This window comes from Balaenoptera musculus, chromosome 1 (genome assembly GCF_009873245.2).
Source record: "Balaenoptera musculus isolate JJ_BM4_2016_0621 chromosome 1, mBalMus1.pri.v3, whole genome shotgun sequence".
Classification (NCBI taxonomy): domain Eukaryota; kingdom Metazoa; phylum Chordata; class Mammalia; order Artiodactyla; family Balaenopteridae; genus Balaenoptera; species Balaenoptera musculus.
The window spans coordinates 163,676,493-163,696,724 of record NC_045785.1 but is presented as its reverse complement, the minus strand read 5'-3'; the positions used below and the strand labels follow the sequence as shown (position 1 = coordinate 163,696,724).

The window sequence follows — 20,232 nt, the reverse complement described above, 5'->3', positions numbered from 1 at the left end:
CAGTACCAAGTGACAAACACTGAACCAGCAGATAGTGAGAGCCAGGCAGTGTGCAGGGTACAGAGGACAGAGTGTCCGCTCTCAGGAACCTCACAATTCACGAGTTTCTGGTCTACCTGCACTGAGGAGTAATCTCCAAAAACCAAATTGTGTGGTGCTCAAAAGATCAGAAACCAGGACTTCTTGGCTTGCCAACCGGGGCTGCCCAGACTTCATTCGCCAGCAGTCAATTTTTCACAACAGTTTGCGACTGGAGCTTCCTGTCTGGCAAATGACAATTTCAAGGATGATCTTTCCTGATCATTAACAGATTTTCTTTATCAAGTAGCTGGGTGCTCTGAAACTGAGCCTCAATCCTTCTGAGCCCATGCAAGCAGAGGCAAAGGATTGTTCTAAAAGTCATCAAAATTGTCTTTATTTGGCTCTAAAAGGAGAAGCAGGTTGCACCTCTGCGCTGATTTGTCCCTCACTCCGGGAGGATGACTTCGGCGAGTCCTCTTGTCACACCAGCGTGTGCTGGGCTCCTATTCATTGTTCTCGGGACCAACACTGGAGAAATGAACAAAGACAAGACGTGCAGACGGGGTTGTTACGTTTCCATTTAGGAACAGAAAGGCTATACAGGAGAGTTTTTTTTTTACCATGAAGAAACTGGCCAAGTGGCAAGCTTTTGGGGGTCTCTGGAATAGAGGAGGGAAAATTACAGAAGGGACTCTATGCTGAGGATAAGATTGTTAGGGTTGGGGTTATAATTCCCCAAAACAAGGGCATCCGCTAAGGGGCTCATTCACAAGCCTCCTTGCTCAGTATCATAAGCTCAGAAAAGGACGTGGTGGTGCTCGCCTCTGGATAATACAGTTTTGCTGCTGAAAATCACAAAGTTTTAGACTTTCCCCGCATTGGGGGCCTTCTGCAAAGTTGAAGGCGGCCCAGGTCCTCCCCACCAGGCTTTGGCCCCTGCTTCTCCCAGCTACCCCCCTCCACAACTGCAGGCCAGCGTGGGGAGCTGGCTTTCCCACATCTGCCTGGGACTGCACGGGATATCGGGCATCTGTCATCCTGAGGACGCAGAGGACAGGGCATTGTGGGGTGGGGAGGCAGGGACAAAGGAAAGTGCCAAGGCCCCGCCAATTCCTCCTAGGCTTGTAAAATTCCAGGGCCAAGTCTAAGCTCCCAAAATAGAAGCCGACAGAGAGCAAACTTCCTGGCTTCAGAGGGTCCCTGGTGTGTGGAACGAAGCTGTCGGTCTGCAGGGTCTGGGAGGGTATGTGGGTGGAGGCAGGTGGAGAGGAGCCTGAGTGACCAGGGGTGGCCACGACCCTGGGGGAAGGACACCACCTAGAGCGGTGACCTCAGCCACAGGAGCGGCAAGTTCTGTGCACCCCATCTCCGTGGTCACTTCTTTCTTTAGAAAGAGATAGTTTGCTTTTCGTGGTCTTGGGAAGACAGCAGATGACAAAGCGGTCATAGGCTGTGCATGGCCCGGGTGACACGTCTTTGGCTCGGGGGCAGCGTATCTGGGGACACGGGCGGGGTGTGGTTGCTCCGTGTCTACTGGCAGCTGGCAAATGAGAAGCGTGTACCTTGGTTACTGCCTCTGTTCTAAAGGCCACGGCTTATTTATTCAACTGTCATTAAAATGTTCTGAGTTCATCGCAGCGTGTTAAAAATTTATAGCTCAACAATTAGCCTTTAATGGATATTTTTTTGCTCACAATTTGTTAGGTTTAGGGGACACTGTTTTTGATGTCTTCATGGTCTCTCACGAAGACATCAGACACAGTTAAATAAAAAACAAGCATCAGATTAAAAAATCCAGATAGCCCTGCAGAACCAGCTTGCTTACTGTGATCAGACGGGAGACGACATTAACTTGAATCAGTTGGGCATCACCCTGGTCTCCAGATGTGCTCTCGGATTTTGCAGATCGCTTGTATGAGCAGAGGGCACACGCTTCTTCCTAAGGTGCCCGGTTTCCTTCTTTGTTAGTTCTTCCCCTAAACATGGCCGGAGCTGAAACATCCTAAAATAAACAAAGCAATGAAAGAAACAAAATCTCCATGCGCAATCCTCACGCTCAGAAAGTGTCTTCAAGTATTTAATCAGAATTCCCTCTAGGACTCCATTCATTTAAATGCTATTGAAAAGTCCACGCTCAGTAGCTAAGGAATAGCCAAGAGATGGTTCCCCCAGGTGGTGTTGGATTCCAAGGAACCATTGCCATTTTTTTTCCTGGTTCCCTTTCTGTGTACAGACACGTGGCATCAGCTGTCAACAAATGCGTCTGGGGTTGAATTGCATTGAGCACACATGGTGGGGCTGCGTGTGGACCGTCACTGCACCGGGCAGAGCCTAGCTTATTAGCACCCACTAAGGGGATGAGGGTTTCACTGGGTGAAGCCAATCAGCTCCCAAGGAGAGCTGGATCAGGCCTACGACATATGGCTCCATGGGAGGTGGCTTCTCCCACTGGAAACCAAGTCCCTTTGCCCCTTTTTGATCCAACCATTCTCCTCTCAAGATTAAATAAAGCTTGCACCATTAGCCTATGCATTTCTTCCAGTTGGCTCAAGGTGGCTCATAAGCATTCAAGGATATGGGCAATGCAGGCCATGTACACAGAGAAATTGGGTGTTTTCTCCAGTTCAGAGTCCAGAGAAGTTGAGCAGCCAGGTATGTTCACCAGCTGGCACGGTCTGGGCTGGGATTTGAACCTGGGCTGAGAGGAAGCCCACACCCCTTCGCTACCCCTCCTCGGTCCTGAAGGGTCCCTCGGGCATCCAGGGGTGTCCCTAAGGGATCCCCTTCCTGGTCAAGTCTTCCAAACACCACAGCTAATCATCTGACCACAGCAGCCCAGGGCAGACCTGTGCCCCACAGGGCTTGGCCGGTCCTACCCAAACAGAGCCATTATCGTCAATGAGTGATGTTAACATATCAGGGGTTTATGTAATTATTATTGTTACTTCGGTCTTGACTTCCTCTTGCCAGACATGATGTCTAAACAGGAAAGACCAGCCTTCCTGTTTGGAGATCAGTGACTTCCAGAAGCAGTTGGCCTGTGGAGTTCCTCTCGTCCCTCCTCCCCTTCATGTGGTTTCCAAAGATTCCTTTTAGGTCTTGCAGATGAGTGGGAAATGCCAATAATAGCCCCCCGTGAAAGGAAGGGAAGCCACAGTAGGCCAAGTGAGTGGACACCATTGCAGCCCAAGAGATGGGCTCTGTTCCAGAAATCTCTCCCTTCCATTCTGCATCCACAGGGAGCACTGGTGGCCAGCCGGACCCCGGGCACACGGCACAGCCAGACGGTGGGTGGGGACAAGTGTCCTGGCACCCCGTGCCCTTCCATGGGCACCTGTGCCTCATGCAGTGTCTGCTGGTCATAGTTACGGACAGTGGGGCTGGGTGTGGACGAGACATCTGGCCTGAAGTCCATCTTCTGGGTTCCAGGGAAGGTCAAGGTCCTTCCCCATTATCTCTACTCCACAAAACTCTAACTTATTTCATGTAACTTCTCACTTACTGAGCAACTATGGTATAAAAGACATTGCCTGCAGAAGGGTCTCTGAGAGACCGAAAGGGATATAGGAGCCCTTGTCCTGAGAAGGCCATAGACTCAGTGTGGAGAGGACCACGCAGACACACAGCTAAGCTGGACACAAAGGCCAGGGTGCAGGGACAAAGAGAAGTGGGACCACCGAATCTTGGGGCCCGAGGTGGTGCCAGGCAGCCAGCCCAGCCCAGAGGGTCACCTCACATCCCCAAGAGGCAGGGTCTAGCTCTGGCTCATGGGGACCCTTTCTCTGGGGCTGACGGGAAGGGGTCCGGGCAGACTCTTCTCTTTCCCAGGAGCACCCTCGGGCCACCCACTCTGCCCTTCCAGGCCTTCCCAGCCTCCCTGGGTGTGCATGGGGGTAGGTGCTGCGAGCAGGGCAGGGAGGGAGGAAAGGAGAGTCACTTTCCCCTGAATCCTGGAGGAGATCCGGAGACCGGTCCCAGAGAGATGAGGTAATGTCTGTAACTGCTCCGTGGAGGAGATGGAACGCGCAGAGCCACGGACCCTTCAGACTCTCCCTCCCACCCTCCCATGCTCGTTTCTCCCTCTGGCAGCCCCCCAAATGCTGATCCTGCAGTGAAGCTGTGAGAGACAGACAGGGAACAGGATCAATATTTGGGAGGCCTTCAGGAAACCTGGGCCTCCATCCATCAAATCCATGACCTTGTCTGGACATTTCCCTGCTCTGGCTGCCAGCATTGTCTCTCCATCAGGGCCTGGGCCATGTGAAGCCGGGGAGGGGGGGCCAGGAGGGAAGGAGGGAGGCCTCAGACGGGCACGGGCCCAGCATGCTGCAGGCAGAAGGGTTACAGAGCTGCCACAGAGGAGGGCAGGGGCCTGAGCGTTAGGACGAGGGCTACAGGGCTGGGCTGAACTAGTACGTGGGCATGACTGCAGGTGGGCCAGAGAGAGGGGAGTGGAAGCTTCTGCCCCACGGGGGTCTCATCACTGAGTAGAGTCGTCAGAGCTGCTTTACTGCAGGGTGGCTGGAGTTCCCCAGAGAGACAGTGGAAACCGGCAGGCCTTCTAGAGGTTGGGCCTAGAACTAGCGTGGTCACTTCTGCTGCCTTCTATTGGTCCAGGCAGGCTACAGAACCAGCCCACGGGCAGGGGGCAGGGAGCAAGCCTCCACCTCTTGACAGTGGACAGCACGTGTAGACGGGTAGGGAGGCGGCTGCCGGAAGCCCTCTTTGGAGACTGTCTACACACGGCATGAGGGTCACCAGGTCTCAGAAACGTCAATGCCTCTGCCCTTCCACATGGGAGGCTTCAGCCCCGAGAGGCATGAACCTGTCCTCTGAGGCTGCCAGCTTTTGGATCCTTTCAACCCCCAGAATCTGAGATCCTTAAAGGTCTACCCTCCACCCCAGCCGCTGGCTCTGGGTGATTCCCAGGAATGAGTGTGGCCAGTGGCCTTGGTCCAGCAGCTGTGGTCCCTCCGCCCCCGCCCCCCTTGCAGACAGTGATCAGTGACCAAGTTCCGGGTCATCCTGCCTCGTGGGAAGAGAAGACCCTTCTGCGGAGCTTCAGAGGTGGAATTTGGGCCAGTGGGTCAAAACTCTGGAAAGCAGATTTTGCATCAACGTAAGAATGAAGAATGAACTCTCAGCAACAGAGCAGGCTGATTTAGAAAACGGGGGAACCTTCTGTTCCTAGAAGTATTCAAGCAGAAGCTGGATCACCCCTGCCGGAAGGACCAGAACAAATCCCTAGACTAAAGGAGGCTCAACTCTCAAGATTTCCTGCACCTTTAATCACCCTTCATGCTAACTGTCTGGAACCTACTGGGCGACGGTTGTCATCTTGCAAGTCCTGGCAATTCTCATTTTGGGGGACAACACCCTGTCACTGTTGAGAAACAGGGGCTGGCAGGTTGAACCCTACCTTCCCAGGCACCAAGTTAATGACCAACTCGTCAGGTGGGTCTAAGTGGCTTTGAGTGTTTCTTCTTCAAGATGCCTGGATGGAACTTGGGCTTCAAGGAATGACTTTGTGCAGAGCCTTGGCCCCTCTCTCTGCTTGGCCTTTGGGCTGAGATGGAGCTGGAGGGGACTCGCAGCTTCGTTCCCTACGAGGTGCCCGGTGCCTGTTACTTCTCACGTCTGTATTGACCACGGCCCTGAGCACTGTCCTTAGGCCTCCAAGATCCGTAGGGAGCCCAGTTCTGGGGGGTGAGCGCCTCCGCAGGTGCGTTTTCTCTCTGGCTCACACACCACCTTGACTGTTGTGAGCAGCGGACGGGCCTGGAGGGAAGGTGGCCTGACCCTGACCCTCACACAGCGCTGGCCTGGCCGACGCTCTGGGGTCTCTGGCCTTAGGGGTTCCAATGGTCTCACTGGCCTCTGCTCTTGGCTTCATGCCAAGCGGTGACCTGCCCTTGAGCTCTGGGAGGGAAGGAACACTGTTCCTGAGTCGCACAGGCCCTTCTTCTGCAAGAAGAGGGAAGAAAATTCTCCCTCATTAGTAGCCAAGGGTTAGGGCCGAAGAGGTCACCTAAAATGTAAAAGATGTGATTTGGGGTCTATCAGCTTTAATCCCCTCCCTTCCATTACCTCATTGATGGTTCTTTCCTTTCAATAGCCTAGAACTCTTGACAAAAATAGCAAACGTCCGAGGAAACATGTATTGATCAGATTTTCTAGAATATTCCCAAGTCCTTCTCTGCCTGCACTTGTGCCACCCACTGCAAGTTCTGCAGGTGAACACAACAGGGGGGTTGGCCAGCTCTTCTCGTGACCTGGCATTTCACGTGGAAGGATGATCACTCAGTTGTTTCCAAATCAGCGTGAATGTCACACGGGGGCCGATTCTGGGATCACCCTTCAAAGCTGCTGTGTGTGGTGTACGTGGTGAGTGTGTGCATGTGTGTGTGTGGTGTGTGTGTGTGTGTGTGTGTATGTGTGTGTGTGTATGGCATGTGTGTGCGTAGTGTGTACACGTGGCGTATGTGTTTACATGGTATGTGTATGTGTGTATGTGTTTATGTGGTGTGTGTGTGTGTGTGTGTGTGTGGTGTGGGGTGTGGTATATGTATATGTGTAGGTGTGTATGTGGTATGTGTGTGTATGACATGTGTGTGCGTAGTGTGTACACGTGGTGTATGTGTTTACATGGTATGTGTGTTGTGTGTGTATGTGATGTGTGTGTGTGTATGGCATGTGTGTGCGTAGTGTGTACATGTGGCGTATGTGTTTACATGGTATGTGTATGTGTGTATGTGTTTACGTGGTGTGTGTGTGGTGTGTGTGTGTGTGTGTATGTGTGTATGTGGCGTGTGTGTGTGTATGGCATGTGTATGCGTAGTGTGTACACGTGGTGTATGTGTTTACATGGTATGTGTGTGTGTGTGTGTGTGTGTGTGTGTGTGTGTGTGTGTGTGTGTGTGGTGCGGGTCCCCCCTCGAGTGTGGAGGAATTCCAGGAGGAACATAGCTGGAGGAGGTAAGCTGATTTCCCAGCCAGAAGGTTCCATCTGTGAAGACTGCTGTTTGTTTTTTGTCTGTTTTTGTTTGTTTTTTGTGACCTTGAGACTCACAGAGGTTTTCCTCCCTGAAGCGAGCGTCTGTGGATGCTGCGTGGGTCTGGTTTCTGGAGCAGAGGGAGGCGAAGGGGAAGGCGGTCCTCCTTGGCAGGAGGACGGATGGCGGGACGGTGGGCTCAGACCCTTGGGTGCTGGCCCGTGTGCATTCCAGCAGCCGGTCTCTCAGCACTTTGCCACTTCTGACGTCAGGTGGCAGGGACACGCTAGATGCCTTTGAGTCAACTGCTTGAAAGGCTCTAGAAGGCACTGGAGCGTTAGAAGAAGGCCAGGCCTCGAGTTTAAGCTTTAGCCTCTTGGTTTCTTCTCTCCAAGGAAGGGCTCTGGGGGAGCCTTGGGCTGAGGACGGCTCAGGGCTATGGTCCTGCAGCGCCACCTGGGGGCGACGAGGAGAATGGCCACCAGAGGATGAGCCAGAGGGACCCTCCGCGGTGGGTGGCCAGGGGCTCCTCTTTCTGGCACTGACCCCAGAGGAGACTCCCCAGTCTCTTGGGAGACCCTGGGGATTTGCTTCCTGTTTCCATCAGTAGACAGAAAAAAACTTGCCCCGCAAGCCCTGGCTTCTGTGGGATTGCCTTGCTGGGGAATCTCAGAGAGACCAGAAGACCCCATTTCCCACCCTTCCTGCCCACTTTTTGTCAGAACACCTGTTCTATTAAGAGGTAACAATTATTTAAAGATCCTGAGAAGATTCAAACTGGGGAGACAGCGGAGTCCACCAGGCCATTTTACAGATGAGGAAACTGAAGCTCAGAAAGGCTGTCTCCTGAGTCCCAGCCCCGAGCTCCCCCCATTCCCCGTCCTGCAGCGTGTGGCCCACCCGCCGTGCAGAGCGGGCTGTCGGACCCCAGCAGAGGGGCTCCGGGGACACACGGAACAGAGCAGAGAGGACCTATGACGATCTGAAAGGAGGGAGGCTGACCAGAGAATAAGGCCAAGGCAAGCATGGAGCTGAATGTCTCAGAACGGGAGCTGCGGGCATGAGGTGGACAGTGACCCTGGTGGGGGGCTGCACAGAGGCAGCACACTTACCGTGAAGATATCCAGAGTGAACCCTGGGTTCGAGAGAGCTGCGGCTCTGGAGAACCTGGACGCAGCTGCATGCAACCTCTGTGGAACAAAGAAGGAATGAATATTGCAATAAATTTCACATCTGAGTTCCACAGCCCAGCCCCCTTCTCCTTTGGCCTGGCCTGGCCGCCTTGTTCTCCGATGCTCCTCATCACTGACCCTCCCCCAGAGCCAGGCCACTGGCCTCCCTGGATGCTCTGTCCCCAGGCATTGGCTTTTGCTGGGTCCCCTTGCTGGGATGCCTGCCTTGCCCCTCTCCTCTGCCGCAGGATGAGCTGAAGCCCCACACGGCCAGGGGCTCCTGGAGAGGTGGATTAATTCGCCAGGGCTGTTGTAACAAAGTACGGCAGGCGGCGTGGGTGGGGAGGGGCTTAAACAACAGGAATGTATCATCTCAGGGTTCTGGAGGCTGGAAGGCCAAGATCAAGGTGTCAGCAGGGTTGGTTCCTTCTGAGGGCTGGGACGGAGCATCTGTTGCAGGCCTCTCTCCTTGGCTTGCAGATGCCGTATTCTCCCTGTGTCTCTCCACATGGCGTTCTTCCCATATTCCTGCCTGTCTCCAAATTTCCCCTTTTTATAAGGACACCAGTCATGTTCGATTAGGACCCACCCTAATGACCTTGTTTTAACTTGACTGCCTTTCTAAAGACCCTCTCTCCAAATAAGGTCACATCCTGAGGAACTGGGCGTGAGGACCTCAACATATGAATTTTGCAGGGGACACAGTTCAGCCCATAACAGTATATAGTTCTGGTCAGACAGTCACTGGGCTCTTCCTCCAGCTAAATCATCTGACAGCTGAAGGGAATGGATTTCTGAATGGAAATTCTGAGATGGAAGATGGCTTGGAAGCTTGGAGAGCAGCGAGGAGGAGATTTGGGGGGATGTAAAGGATGGATGAGGCAACTCCAGTAGCAACAGAAACCCTGACAAAGATCAGCGCCCTGTGGAAAGAAACAGTTTGGGGGAAGGTTTTGCTCTTTGAGTGTGAGATAAATTTCTCTTCCATCTCCTTTGGAAAACTTTAGCAAGTGTTACCTTATTTATCCCTAGATTGGAGTTAGATTTGTGTTGGGGATGCAATGTGAGGACACCCAGATTGGCTCAAGGGCAAGGGCAAGCACTGCTGAGGAGCCCAGGGAGAGCCCCAATAAATCTAGATCCTACTCATCCTCGGACCAGCTCACGGCCCTCTTCCCTGCACAGCTGAGCTGCCTTTGTCGCAGCAAAAACACCCACGTTACAGTAAACAGATCATCCACACCGTTTCCACCACGACCATCCCACTGGCTGTTAGCCTTACTTCCTGGCTGGCTCTTGTGCACATGTCCAGCTGCAAACATGAGTCAGTTCTGTTTCTCCCTCAGCCCCACCCCCAGGGTGCTTAATATATGCCCTGCACACAGCAGGTGCTCAAAGCATGCTTCTTTAAACTGTTGACCTCTGGAAGGCCGACCCACCCCATGTTCCTTTATACCAGCATTAATGCCGCGCCGGGTGCATGCACAGCCCCGGTTCCCCAGATGCAGGCCCAGTGCCTAGAATGTTGGTGGGAAGAGTGACCCTCACTTTGTACCCCTTCAGTTTGGGAGCGGCTCCCCCCAAGGTCTTCTTCAGATTTCTCCCTTCTCACCAATGTCGGCAGGGTTTGGAAGTTACTAGAAGGGCCCTGTGTTTAAGAGGGTCTGTGGTTGCCGCTCCCTTTGATCTCAGGCCCGCCCTCAGGCAAAGGAGCCAGGGAAGCGTTTGGCACCCCAGGCAGATCTAAACCAGGCTCAGAGGGGCCGTTTGCTTCAGGCGCCAAAGCGATGGAATTTGCCTGATAGTCTCCGAGAATCTCTTCCCACTTAATAAATTCTGTTTGAAAGGAATGATAATGGTTTCAGGGACAACGTGTTGGAGATGGATCGGAACAGTCAGGAGAACAACAGGTTCAAGGCTGCCAGACCCGCTGACACAGGCTTTGCTTCAGGCCGCGCGGGAGGACATATGGGCTGTCTAGACTCTGGGCAGGTACAAATCTGGAGCTGGAGCGGGGCCACGTTGTGAGCGGAGGGATGTGCAAGGACAGCTGGAGCCAGAGGACAGCACGAGGGCAGGAATGGCGGTGGGGGAAGGGTGGGGGGCCCTCTTTGATGCTGTTCCAGCAAATCAAGTCTTTTTTTAAAATATATTTTATTTTTTTATTTGGCCGCGCCGGGTCTTAGTTGCGGCATGCGGGATCTTTAGTTGAGGCATGCGAACTCTTAGTTGCGGCATGAGGGATCTAGTTTCCAGACCAGTGATCGAACCCTGACCCCCTGCATGGGGAGTGCAGAGTCATAGCCACTGGACCACCAGGGAAGTCCCTGCAAATCAAGTCTTGAGAGCCCCTGGTTGCCGGTCAGCGGTGCTGCCAGTGGGCCAATCATGGGCCAGTGACAGTGATTGCCGCCTCTGCTGCTTGGGAAACTTGGCACTGCTGAGGGCTCTGGGCTGCCCCTATTCAAACCAGGAGGCAGAGAGCCCTGCTATGGGAGAGGGAGACTGCTCTCAGCACATTCCCATCATTGGGAAGGTATAAATACCCATGCAGTGTGTTTTACACATTGTTTGCATGTAACGTGGAGCGATAATAAAAATAAACTAACATTTTGATAGTACTTTTCAGCTTACAAATTCTTTTGTGTATTTATTCGTTGATCCCTAACTCTGGGAGAGGGAGCTGCCCCAGGAACCATCGGGAAACGTATGGGAGCCAAGGAGTATATTTTAGAGAAAGCAGGCATCATCATCAACATTGTCACTTCCATTTCACAGATGAGAACACTGAGGCTCAAAGAATCTGGGGCTCCCTGAAGAGCAAGAAGTAAATAGCAGAGGCAGAACGTGTAGCTCTGAGGCTTCTGCTCCTGTTACTCCTACATTCAGCTGTTTATTGAACACGGACTATGTACCAGGCCTCACAACAGCCCTGCAAAGAAAAAACTGAGTCTTGGAGAGTCCAAGTCATTATTAGAGCTGGGCTTTGAACCTCGGTCCTCTGATCCCAAACCCCACGTTCCATGTGCTTCCTGGCCTTTCCTCTCCTCGGGGTGTAGCTCATTCCAACCCTACACATAAGGGGAGAGAGAAAGCTCCTCCAGCCCCAGGTTGGGTAGGACTAGGGCATCCCTTACAGACTGACCCAGTCAAGTCTGACTTTTCCTTGTTAGTGTGTTGTCCTCATAGTTTGTCCTTGGATGTAGCTGAGTCATTTTTTAATAGGAGATCCACTGTGTTTGAATTTTTAGGCACACTTTGGGGGAATCAAATCTACTGGCCTCCTTACTCTTTTCATGAGCTCAATAGTCAGCTCCCAGTGCCTGGGGTTTACTGTTTGTGCCTTCAAATGCAGGTTTCAAATATCCACATCGGTCCAGAAAAACTCTTGCCATTGTCTCCAGAGTCAGCTAAGGTGTCTGCAGGAGCTTAGGTCTTTGAAGACAGCCTTTGGAGTTTGTCACTTTCCCGTGGTGCTGGGTGATAAATGTTGCTTTGCTTTCTGCTCTTTCTTCTATTTTTTCAGGCTTGTTCTTAATGAAAAGAAATGGCAGTTGGCAACGTCCCTGAAGCTTTTTAGTGGGGCTCCTGTAATGAGGTTTGCTGAAATTCTGGGTAGGAAATGTTTCCTCTGTAGGCTCAGATGCAGGATTTAAAATTTTGTGATGTCTGTGGCCTTTTTCCTTTGAGCCAGCTGGGTTTGCCTCTTCAAAGATGTCATCCCCAGCCTTGCCAAGCTTGGAGTTTACTGCTCCACTGTTAGTGAGGTACGTGAGGGTAAAAATAGGTCAGTGCTTTTTCTTCCCTCTCTTTTAAAGAAGAAAGTGTGTGTGTGTGTGTGTGTGTGCGCGTGTGTGTGTATTTTCCAACACCCCATCTGTCAAAAACAGTTGAAGAAATTTTAGCTCACTTTCTCCCCCAAAAGTTTCACTCCAGGACTGACTCAGATTGTGGAACACTGAAAGGAAAAAAATTTCCATGAAAGTTAGCTGCAATTAACGAAGAGGGAGGTGCGGCGGGGGGAAAGAATTCCTCAGTGTTGGCTGTAATGTCAATTTTGCTGCTGTCTGACAAACACATATAAAACACGTAACAGATCCATGGCCTGTTCCCCTCCACATCCAGATTATTATGAGAAGTGAACACTTCTTTCCATTACGAATTTGCATGGCTTCATTTTCCCAGCTGAAACTTTCAACAAGATGAAATTATACACACAGGCACACATTATAGTCTTTGAAAATACTGATGAAGAACGTTTCCTAAAAATACATAAATCAAGGAGTCAGTTCAGCCATGAATAAATTTGCTGTGTGCTAAAAGGGATGGGTTAGAAGCCTAAATGCAAAACTGCTTAAATGCTTTTTACTGACACAGGGAAGGAGTCAGCTCTGTGAAGACTGTGAGTTTTATCCTATTTGTATCTGACTTCTGTTTCTTCCAAGTTCAAAAGTATCCTTATGGCCTTATCTGTAAGTACAGCCATGGGTATTTGCATAGAGCTTTATTAGTTTGCCTGGTCCTTCCCCTCCTCCCCCCCCCCTCATTTACTACCCCCCCCCCAGTCCCCCTCCCTCTCCCTCCCCTCCGCCTACCTCCCCCCTGCCCATTTTCTTCCCCACCTCCAACCACAGACCTCCAATTTCTCCTGGGTCCTCAGTGCTCCCCTCCCTACTGGGTCTTCTTTCCATGAGCATGTCAACACCCTCAAGGCTCTTCCATCTGAAAACTGAACAAAAGCCTTCTCTTTGCCACATCTCCCTCCAAGACACCCTACATATTTTCTGCCCTTTCACAGCAAGTTGGCGTGCTAGAGCGATCTATACTCTCTCACCCACTAGACATTCCCAAACAACTGCTGTGTGGTTTCCTGACCCCTGCTCTGGGTTTCATCAGTGACCTCTACATGGCCAAAGCCAGGCCTCTCCTTATGGGATTCTTAAAAAATTGAAGTATAGTTGATTTACAGTACTTTAGGTGTACAGCAAAGGATTCTCATATATATATACATATATATGTATATATATATGAACTTTTTATTTACTCTTTTTCAGATTCTTTTCCATTTTAAGTTATTATAAGATATTGACTATAGTTCCCTGTGCTATACAGTAGGTCCTTGTTGTTTATTATTTATTATGGGATTTTCATGTAGCATTGACAATGACCATCCAAACCATCCATCTGCCCATCCACTCATCCATTGTCCATCCACCCACCTACCTACACATCCACTGAACTACCTAGCCAGCCAGCCAGCCACCCAATCACCTATTCATCCATCCATCTACCCACTTACACATCCATTCATCCATCCATTCATCCTTCCATCCATCCACCCACCTACCTACACATCCACTCATCCATGCATCCGTACATCCATCCACCTACCTACACATCCCTGCATCCATCTATCCATGCATCCATTCATCCTTCCGTCCACCTACCTACACATCCATCCATCCATTCATCCTTCCATCCACCTACTTACACATCCATCCATCCATCCATCCTTCCATCCACCTACCTACACATCCATCCATCCATTCATCCTTCCATCCACTCTACCCTACACCAACCAATCCATCCATTCATCCTTCCATCCACCTACCTACACATCCATCCATCCATTCATCCTTCCATCCACCTACTTACACATCCATCCATCCATTCATCCTTCCATCCACCTACTTACACATCCATCCATCCATTCATCCTTCCATCCACCTACCTACACAACCATCCATCCATTCATCCTTCCATCCACCTACCTACACCTCCAGCCATCCATTCATCCTTCCATCCACCTACCTACACATCCAGCATCCATTCATCCTTCCATCCACCTACTACACATCCATCCATCCATTCATCCTTCCATCCACCTACTTACACATCCATCCATCCATTCATCCTTCCATCCACCTACCTACACATCCATCCATCCACCACACAGTTGCCTGATGTGTCTCCACTTTTAGAACCAGCCCCCTGGCTTCTGTGCTACTGCTCTTCCCTGGTCTACTCCCACCTCTCCAGCTACCTCTCCTTAGTCCCCTCTCCCAGCATCTTTTCTTCTACTTGCCGCTTAAATATCAGTGTTATCCACGGCCCTGTCTTTGACTCTGGGGTTGCTCAGCATCCACACTCTTCCATTCTTTGCTTCAACTTCTCCTTTGGTACTGATGATGCCCAAAGTTGTATCTGCACCTTAGGTCTCTTCCTTAAGCTCCAGAAACCCCCTGGGTCCCTCCAGTATCAGGTCCTCTGATTCTAAGTTATCTTATCTACAGCCCACTCTTCACTATGTGATCAGAGAATGGCTCCAGAATCCTGGGGGTCATCTTGACTCCTCTTCTGCTTTGGCCAAGTCCAAATCCCTCCCTTTGGGGCAAATCCCATCCGCTTAATGGCTCCTTTGTGCCTTCAGAGAAGGGGGCCCAGCACTACCCGAGAGAGCGTTAGCTCAACCTCCAATCCACGAGCCTCAACATGCCTGCTTCTCACTGACCCCAGCGGTAGCCCCTTGGTGTTGAAATAATAACAGTGAACATGTAATGCGTGCCTACTGTGTACCAGGTGCTCACAGTACACTTGTACTGTGTACAAGTGTACTGTGAGCTCAGAACTAGCATTATCCCAATTTTACAGATGGGAAAACTGAGGCCCAAAGTGGTTTTTGTTGGGCCCTTCACGTGGACAGCCTCTTAGGCAACCCAGCCTGTGTGGCTGTCCCTCTTGCTTCACTCCACAATCCCAGAGCAGCCACCGACCTCCAGCTCAGGTCAAAGTTCTGGGGTCCTACTTGCTGGGACCTCATTTCCTCTGCCCTCATTCCTGCGTTCCTACAAATTTTTTTTTTTAATTTAAATTTTTTAAAAGTCTATGAAAATGTCCACCTACCTACAGGTTGGGATCCTATGTCCTCAGGTTGTATCCTTCCACCCCTTTTCCTCACTGCAGCAGGACTATTTCTTCAAAATACTAATCTAGTCATGTCCCTTCTTATTTAAAACCCTTCAGTGACATGACTTTGTTCTCAGGACAAAGTCTGAACTCTGGGCTGGGAGTGGGTCATGGCAGTTTCTTTTCATATATATATATAAAACTGAATCGCTTTGCTGTACACCTGAAACTAACACAACATTGTAAATCAATTATATTTCAATGAAAGTTAAAGAAATAAAAATAAATAATTTTTTAAAAGACCTTCTCTGTCACCACGGGTGGTGCTGAATGGGAGGATGTGTGTGGGCTCATCCACAAGGGAATACTTTGTACTACTGCATCTCATCAATTCCAGAACACATTTTTTCATACTTAACACTGAGCAATCAGGATGCATAATACACTCAATTGCCATTATTTAAATGGCAGTTTAAAAACTTGTATTAGTGATACATCAAATAAAGGAGTATCTTATAATCAGTGACATCTTAGATAGGATGTATTATTTCACTTTTATTTTTATAACCAACTTGGAAATCCATTGAACAAGATGTCTGTTGGCCAAATACATTGTCATCTGCTTCATGGAAATAATGAAAAATCTGCCAATGAAGCAAGTCCTTTGTCGTCTGAGGTTGTGACTCATATATTGTTGATGCCCTGAAACTTTGGGTCTGTTCTGACCCTTGGCAAGAGCCTAAGAGCTTCTTGTGTAGACGGTGACCCTGGTGATGGCAACCCTATCCCTAGGGGCCTGGGGATGCTTATATTCTATTGCTGCTTTTTCTATTACTGTGTTTTCCTGAGAGCTAAGGATTTGCATTAGCTTGGGCAGTAGTCTTAAACTTTACTGAGCAGCCACTAGGGCTCGTCCACATTAAATGTCATGGCGGTAGAGACTATGAAACAACTTAAGGAGGCCAGGCAAATAGGTCTGGCATTCCGTCTACTATTTTCTTTAGGGGTATGTTGTATAAATGAGTTAAAGAGTGGCCCTTGTGTATTGGCCCCTATGTTGTTGACTTCTTCATGCCTACCTGCACTAAAGTCAATTTTTTACACATCAAATGGCTTTTTAAAAAACTTATTTTATTCAAGTATAGTTGATTTACAATGTGTTTATTTCTGCTGTACAGTAAAGTGATTCAGATATATATATATATATATATATATATATATATATATATATATGCATTCTTTAGTGGCTTTACATAGAGCCCAAATAAGTATGTTTTTTATCCATTTAGGGCCTACCTGCTTTGCATAACCCATAAGTCATGAAACAGCACCCAACATCTGCTGTCCATAGATAAAGACAAACCCCAGGTCTATAAAAGATCCTAAACCGTGACTGCCCTTTGGAGCTCTCTGACCTAAAGACTCCGCACCACGTTGCTGAGTGACCTCACCTAGACATGTGATGCCCTCTTGATCCCCCTCTCCCCTGGGAGTGCCCTTGACCTCCCGCCTTCTGGGTGGTGGCCCTGAGCCTCTGTCCCTGGAAGCTCTCCTGCTGTGAGGGATTCTCCCTTCCAGGTAACCTGTCCAAGTACCATCCAAATAAAGCTCATTGTGTGTCACTGCCACCTCGTGGTCATGCCTTTTTCCTTCATCAGCCCTGAAATCCTAGAATTCACACAAGGTATAACTGTGTAAAGACGCAGATACGTATGTCTAATTGTAAACATTGACCTGCCACGAGGCTTCCCTGGAGTCTGAGAGCAGGGCTGATGACACCATTGAAAGGGCATTGTTTTTACCTAAAGACACAATATATGCAGGGGTGAATCATTACATATGCAGAAAATTTCAAGATTAAAAAAATGGCATCAACTCCCTTAATGCAAAGATAAACACATTTAAAAATTACAGAGCAGGGCTTCCCTGGTGGTGCAGTGGTTAGGAGTCCACCTGCTAATGCAGGGGACACGGGTTCTATCCTGGGTCCAGGAAGATCCCACATGCCGCGGAGCAACTAAGCCCGTGCGCCACAACTACTGAGCCTGAACTCTACAGCCCGAAAGCTGCAACTACTGAGCCCACGTGCTGCAACTACTGAAGCCCATGCGCCTAGAGCCCATGCTCCACAACAAGAGAAGCCACCGCAATGAGAAGCCCATGCACTGCAACGAAGAGTAGCCCCTGCTCGCTGCAACTGGAGAAAGCCGGCGCACAGCAATGATGACCCAACACAACCAAATATATACAAATTAAATAAATAAATTTAAAAAAATATATTACAAAGCAAATGAGTGAGTACACTTGGCTCATTGGTTTGTTGCTGTCCTCTGTGGGCCTAAGGGCTGCCCCCTGGACCATTCCAAGGGAGCCAGCTCAGCTCCATTCCCAGGAAGAGGGCACAGCTCTTCCCAGTAGCAGACACCACCGACGGGTGAATGTCAATAGGCATCTCAGATGGTGATGAAGCTAGAGACCTAGTGATCATCACTAGAGATTATTGCACTTGTAGTAGATGCCAAGTACTTGGATTATTGCAAGTAAGACTCATAAAACTCTGTTATTAGCCTTATAATACAAATGAGGGAACCTCAACTCAGAAGAGTTCATTGACTTGCCCAAAACCACAAATCTAATTGGTGGGACAATTGGGATTCAAAACCAGGTCAATCTGAGTCCACGAGTGAGAGGTTTGACCAACTCTCTCTATTGCAGAAATTCAACCAGCCCAAGCATTTTGCAACAGTTCTGACAAAGGGCTGGATGAAGGATGGTAGTGATTGCGAGACAGGAATTGTGTCTTCTCCTTCTGTCTCCCACAAAGTTATGGGCAGAAGAAGGTGGGGGAGGACTCAGGGGATGGGCAGACCTTGCGGACACCCTACATCCTGGAGTCAGTCTTGGGTCCTGACCTACTACAGGGCGAGTGTGGTACAACAGGGCTCTGCCCGCCTGAAGCCCAGTTCCACAGGCCCAAGAATCCTATCAGCCTTCCAGACCTCCTCGCTGGTCATCTACAGCACCTGGGCCAAGGGCTTCCCTATTCAAGCAAGAGTGATGCTCAAGTGACAGGGGATGGAATGGGATGCTGAGACATCAAGGGGAGATTCTAGTTCTTTCCAACCCACAACCAGGCTCTTGTTCCCCGTGACAGACCAGTCAAGAACATCCTACCACCACCCCTCCCTGTAAGAATCCCACCCCCACCCCTCCCTGTAAGAATCCTACCCCTCACCCCTCCCTGTAAGATGCTCCAAGTGTTATTTTCCTAGTGCTGCTGTGACAAATTACTACAAACTGAGTGACTTAAGCACTGACTTTTTTTGTCTCACTGGAGACTGGAAGACCCAGATCAAAGTGTCAGCAGGGTTGGTTCCCTCTCAGGGCTGAGAGGGACAGTCTGTTCCAGGTGTCCCCCCAGCTTCTGGTGGTTTGTTGGCAATCCTTGGCCACCCTTGACTTGTAGAAGCATCACTCCGACCTCTGCCTCATCTCCACAGGGTGCCCTCCCTGTGGATGTGTCTGTGTTCAAATCTCCCCCCGTTATAAAGATTCTAGTCACATTAGATTGGGGGCCCACCCGACTCCAGTACAACCTCATCTTAACTAATTGCATCTGCAAGGACCCTATTTCCCAATAAGGTCACATTCTGATGTATGGGGGGTTGAGTTTTTGAGGGGATGCAGTTCAGCCTATAACACTCCATAACTCATATTTTTTTTTCTTTTCTGTGATGGTTTCCTTTAGCGATGGGCCACTGTGATAGGAGAGCCCCCTCACATTCACAAACCAGCTCCCCCTGCTCCACACCGCCCCCCTCTGGCAACAGGGGGAGCGCAGGCGTCTACGATGTATGTCAGCTCAGTACGTGTTTCTTCCTCTGAGGCCACAGAAGCCTCATCGCAGGGCACAGGCTGCTTGCGGTGGACACACGGTGGGAGAAGGGGGGCCAGCCTAGCGTGAGGCCTTGGGCCACCATCCGCTCTGAAGTGCTGGTTTTTCTCTCCTTCAGTCTTGTTCCTGGGCTGTTCACTGTCTCCTGACCTGGTCCCAACTCCACTGGCTGCAAGCTTTTCCTGCCCTCCCTTCTCTGTTCCCTGCACTACGTTTTCGGCTACCACCTTGGCTCCTGTTCATGGCTGCCCTGGCCGCCTTGAGTAATGTCTCTGAGGTCTGGGCTGACCTGGAATCATCCTACCTCTGCTCCTCTCCTGTGAGGGAAACGAGCACACCGGGCCCCAGCTCCATGGAGGGCCCTGAAAATACGACTCAGAGGTTGCAGAGTGCCCTCGTGGGCTGGAGCAACTCTTCAAGGGAACACCAGGTGGTCTGAGGACAACTCAGCATCACCACCTCTCCCCACCTCCAAGGTCTCTTCTGCACAGAAAAGCAAAGCCAGGAATGTTTCCCCGATCCCCGTCCTGTCTGGCTCTCGGTTAGAGTTTGCAAATGAGAGGTGTTCCTGAAATTAGGAAGAAGGGAGAGGAAAGGCCATTATTCTTCGGAGGCAGCTGTGTAACTGAGCAGAACACTATGGGCCTTCCCAGGACAGACCCCTTCCCCATATCCTCTGCTGTAGCTCCTTTCTGAAGTACCCAGATAATAGTATCTCATGCATATTTCCCGAGTTTTTCAGATGCTAAAAACCACCACCTAATAGAAGAAACTACTTGATAATCGTGAGCAGACCTACTGGCACCTAAGGACTGATAATGTTAACCCTCGTGACACCGCCCTGTTACCTCAACATCAACCAAACAGAGAATTGCGCACGAGCTGGTCACACACCCTGGGACACCTCTCCCTCACCTTTAAAAATGCTTTGCTGAAACACTTTGGGTAGTTCGGGATTTTTCAGCATGAACCACCCATCTCCTTGCATGACCCTGCAGTAAACCTTTCTCTTCTCCAAACTCTGATGTTTCGGTATTGTTTGGCCTCATTGTGCATTGGGCACGCGAACTTGCGTTCAGTAACAGTTGCAGCCACAGCTGTGGGAGCTGGGATTCGGGATGTCTTCCTGGAGCTCTTTTGGGAAGCAACCCTCAGCTGCCACAGAGGATGCCGGTGGGAGCTTCCTAGAGGCTCTTGCCAGTCATGTGACTTCTGGGGTCCCTCTGCTTACGTCTTTCAGGCTGAG

General features: G+C 50.2%; 1 protein-coding gene across 1 annotated transcript in view; it reads right to left on the bottom strand.

The window, feature by feature from the left end:
* Positions 1-1,653: 1,653 nt before the first annotated feature.
* Positions 1,654-20,232, bottom strand: part of TLR5 (toll like receptor 5) — a 57,724-nt gene continuing 39,145 nt past the window's right edge. The window contains exons 3-4 of the transcript XR_005017769.1: positions 8,126-8,203; positions 1,654-2,023 (exon numbers count right to left, since the gene is read on the bottom strand). The gene's annotated coding sequence lies outside the window, so the exon portion shown is untranslated. The remainder of the gene's footprint in view (positions 2,024-8,125; positions 8,204-20,232) is intronic.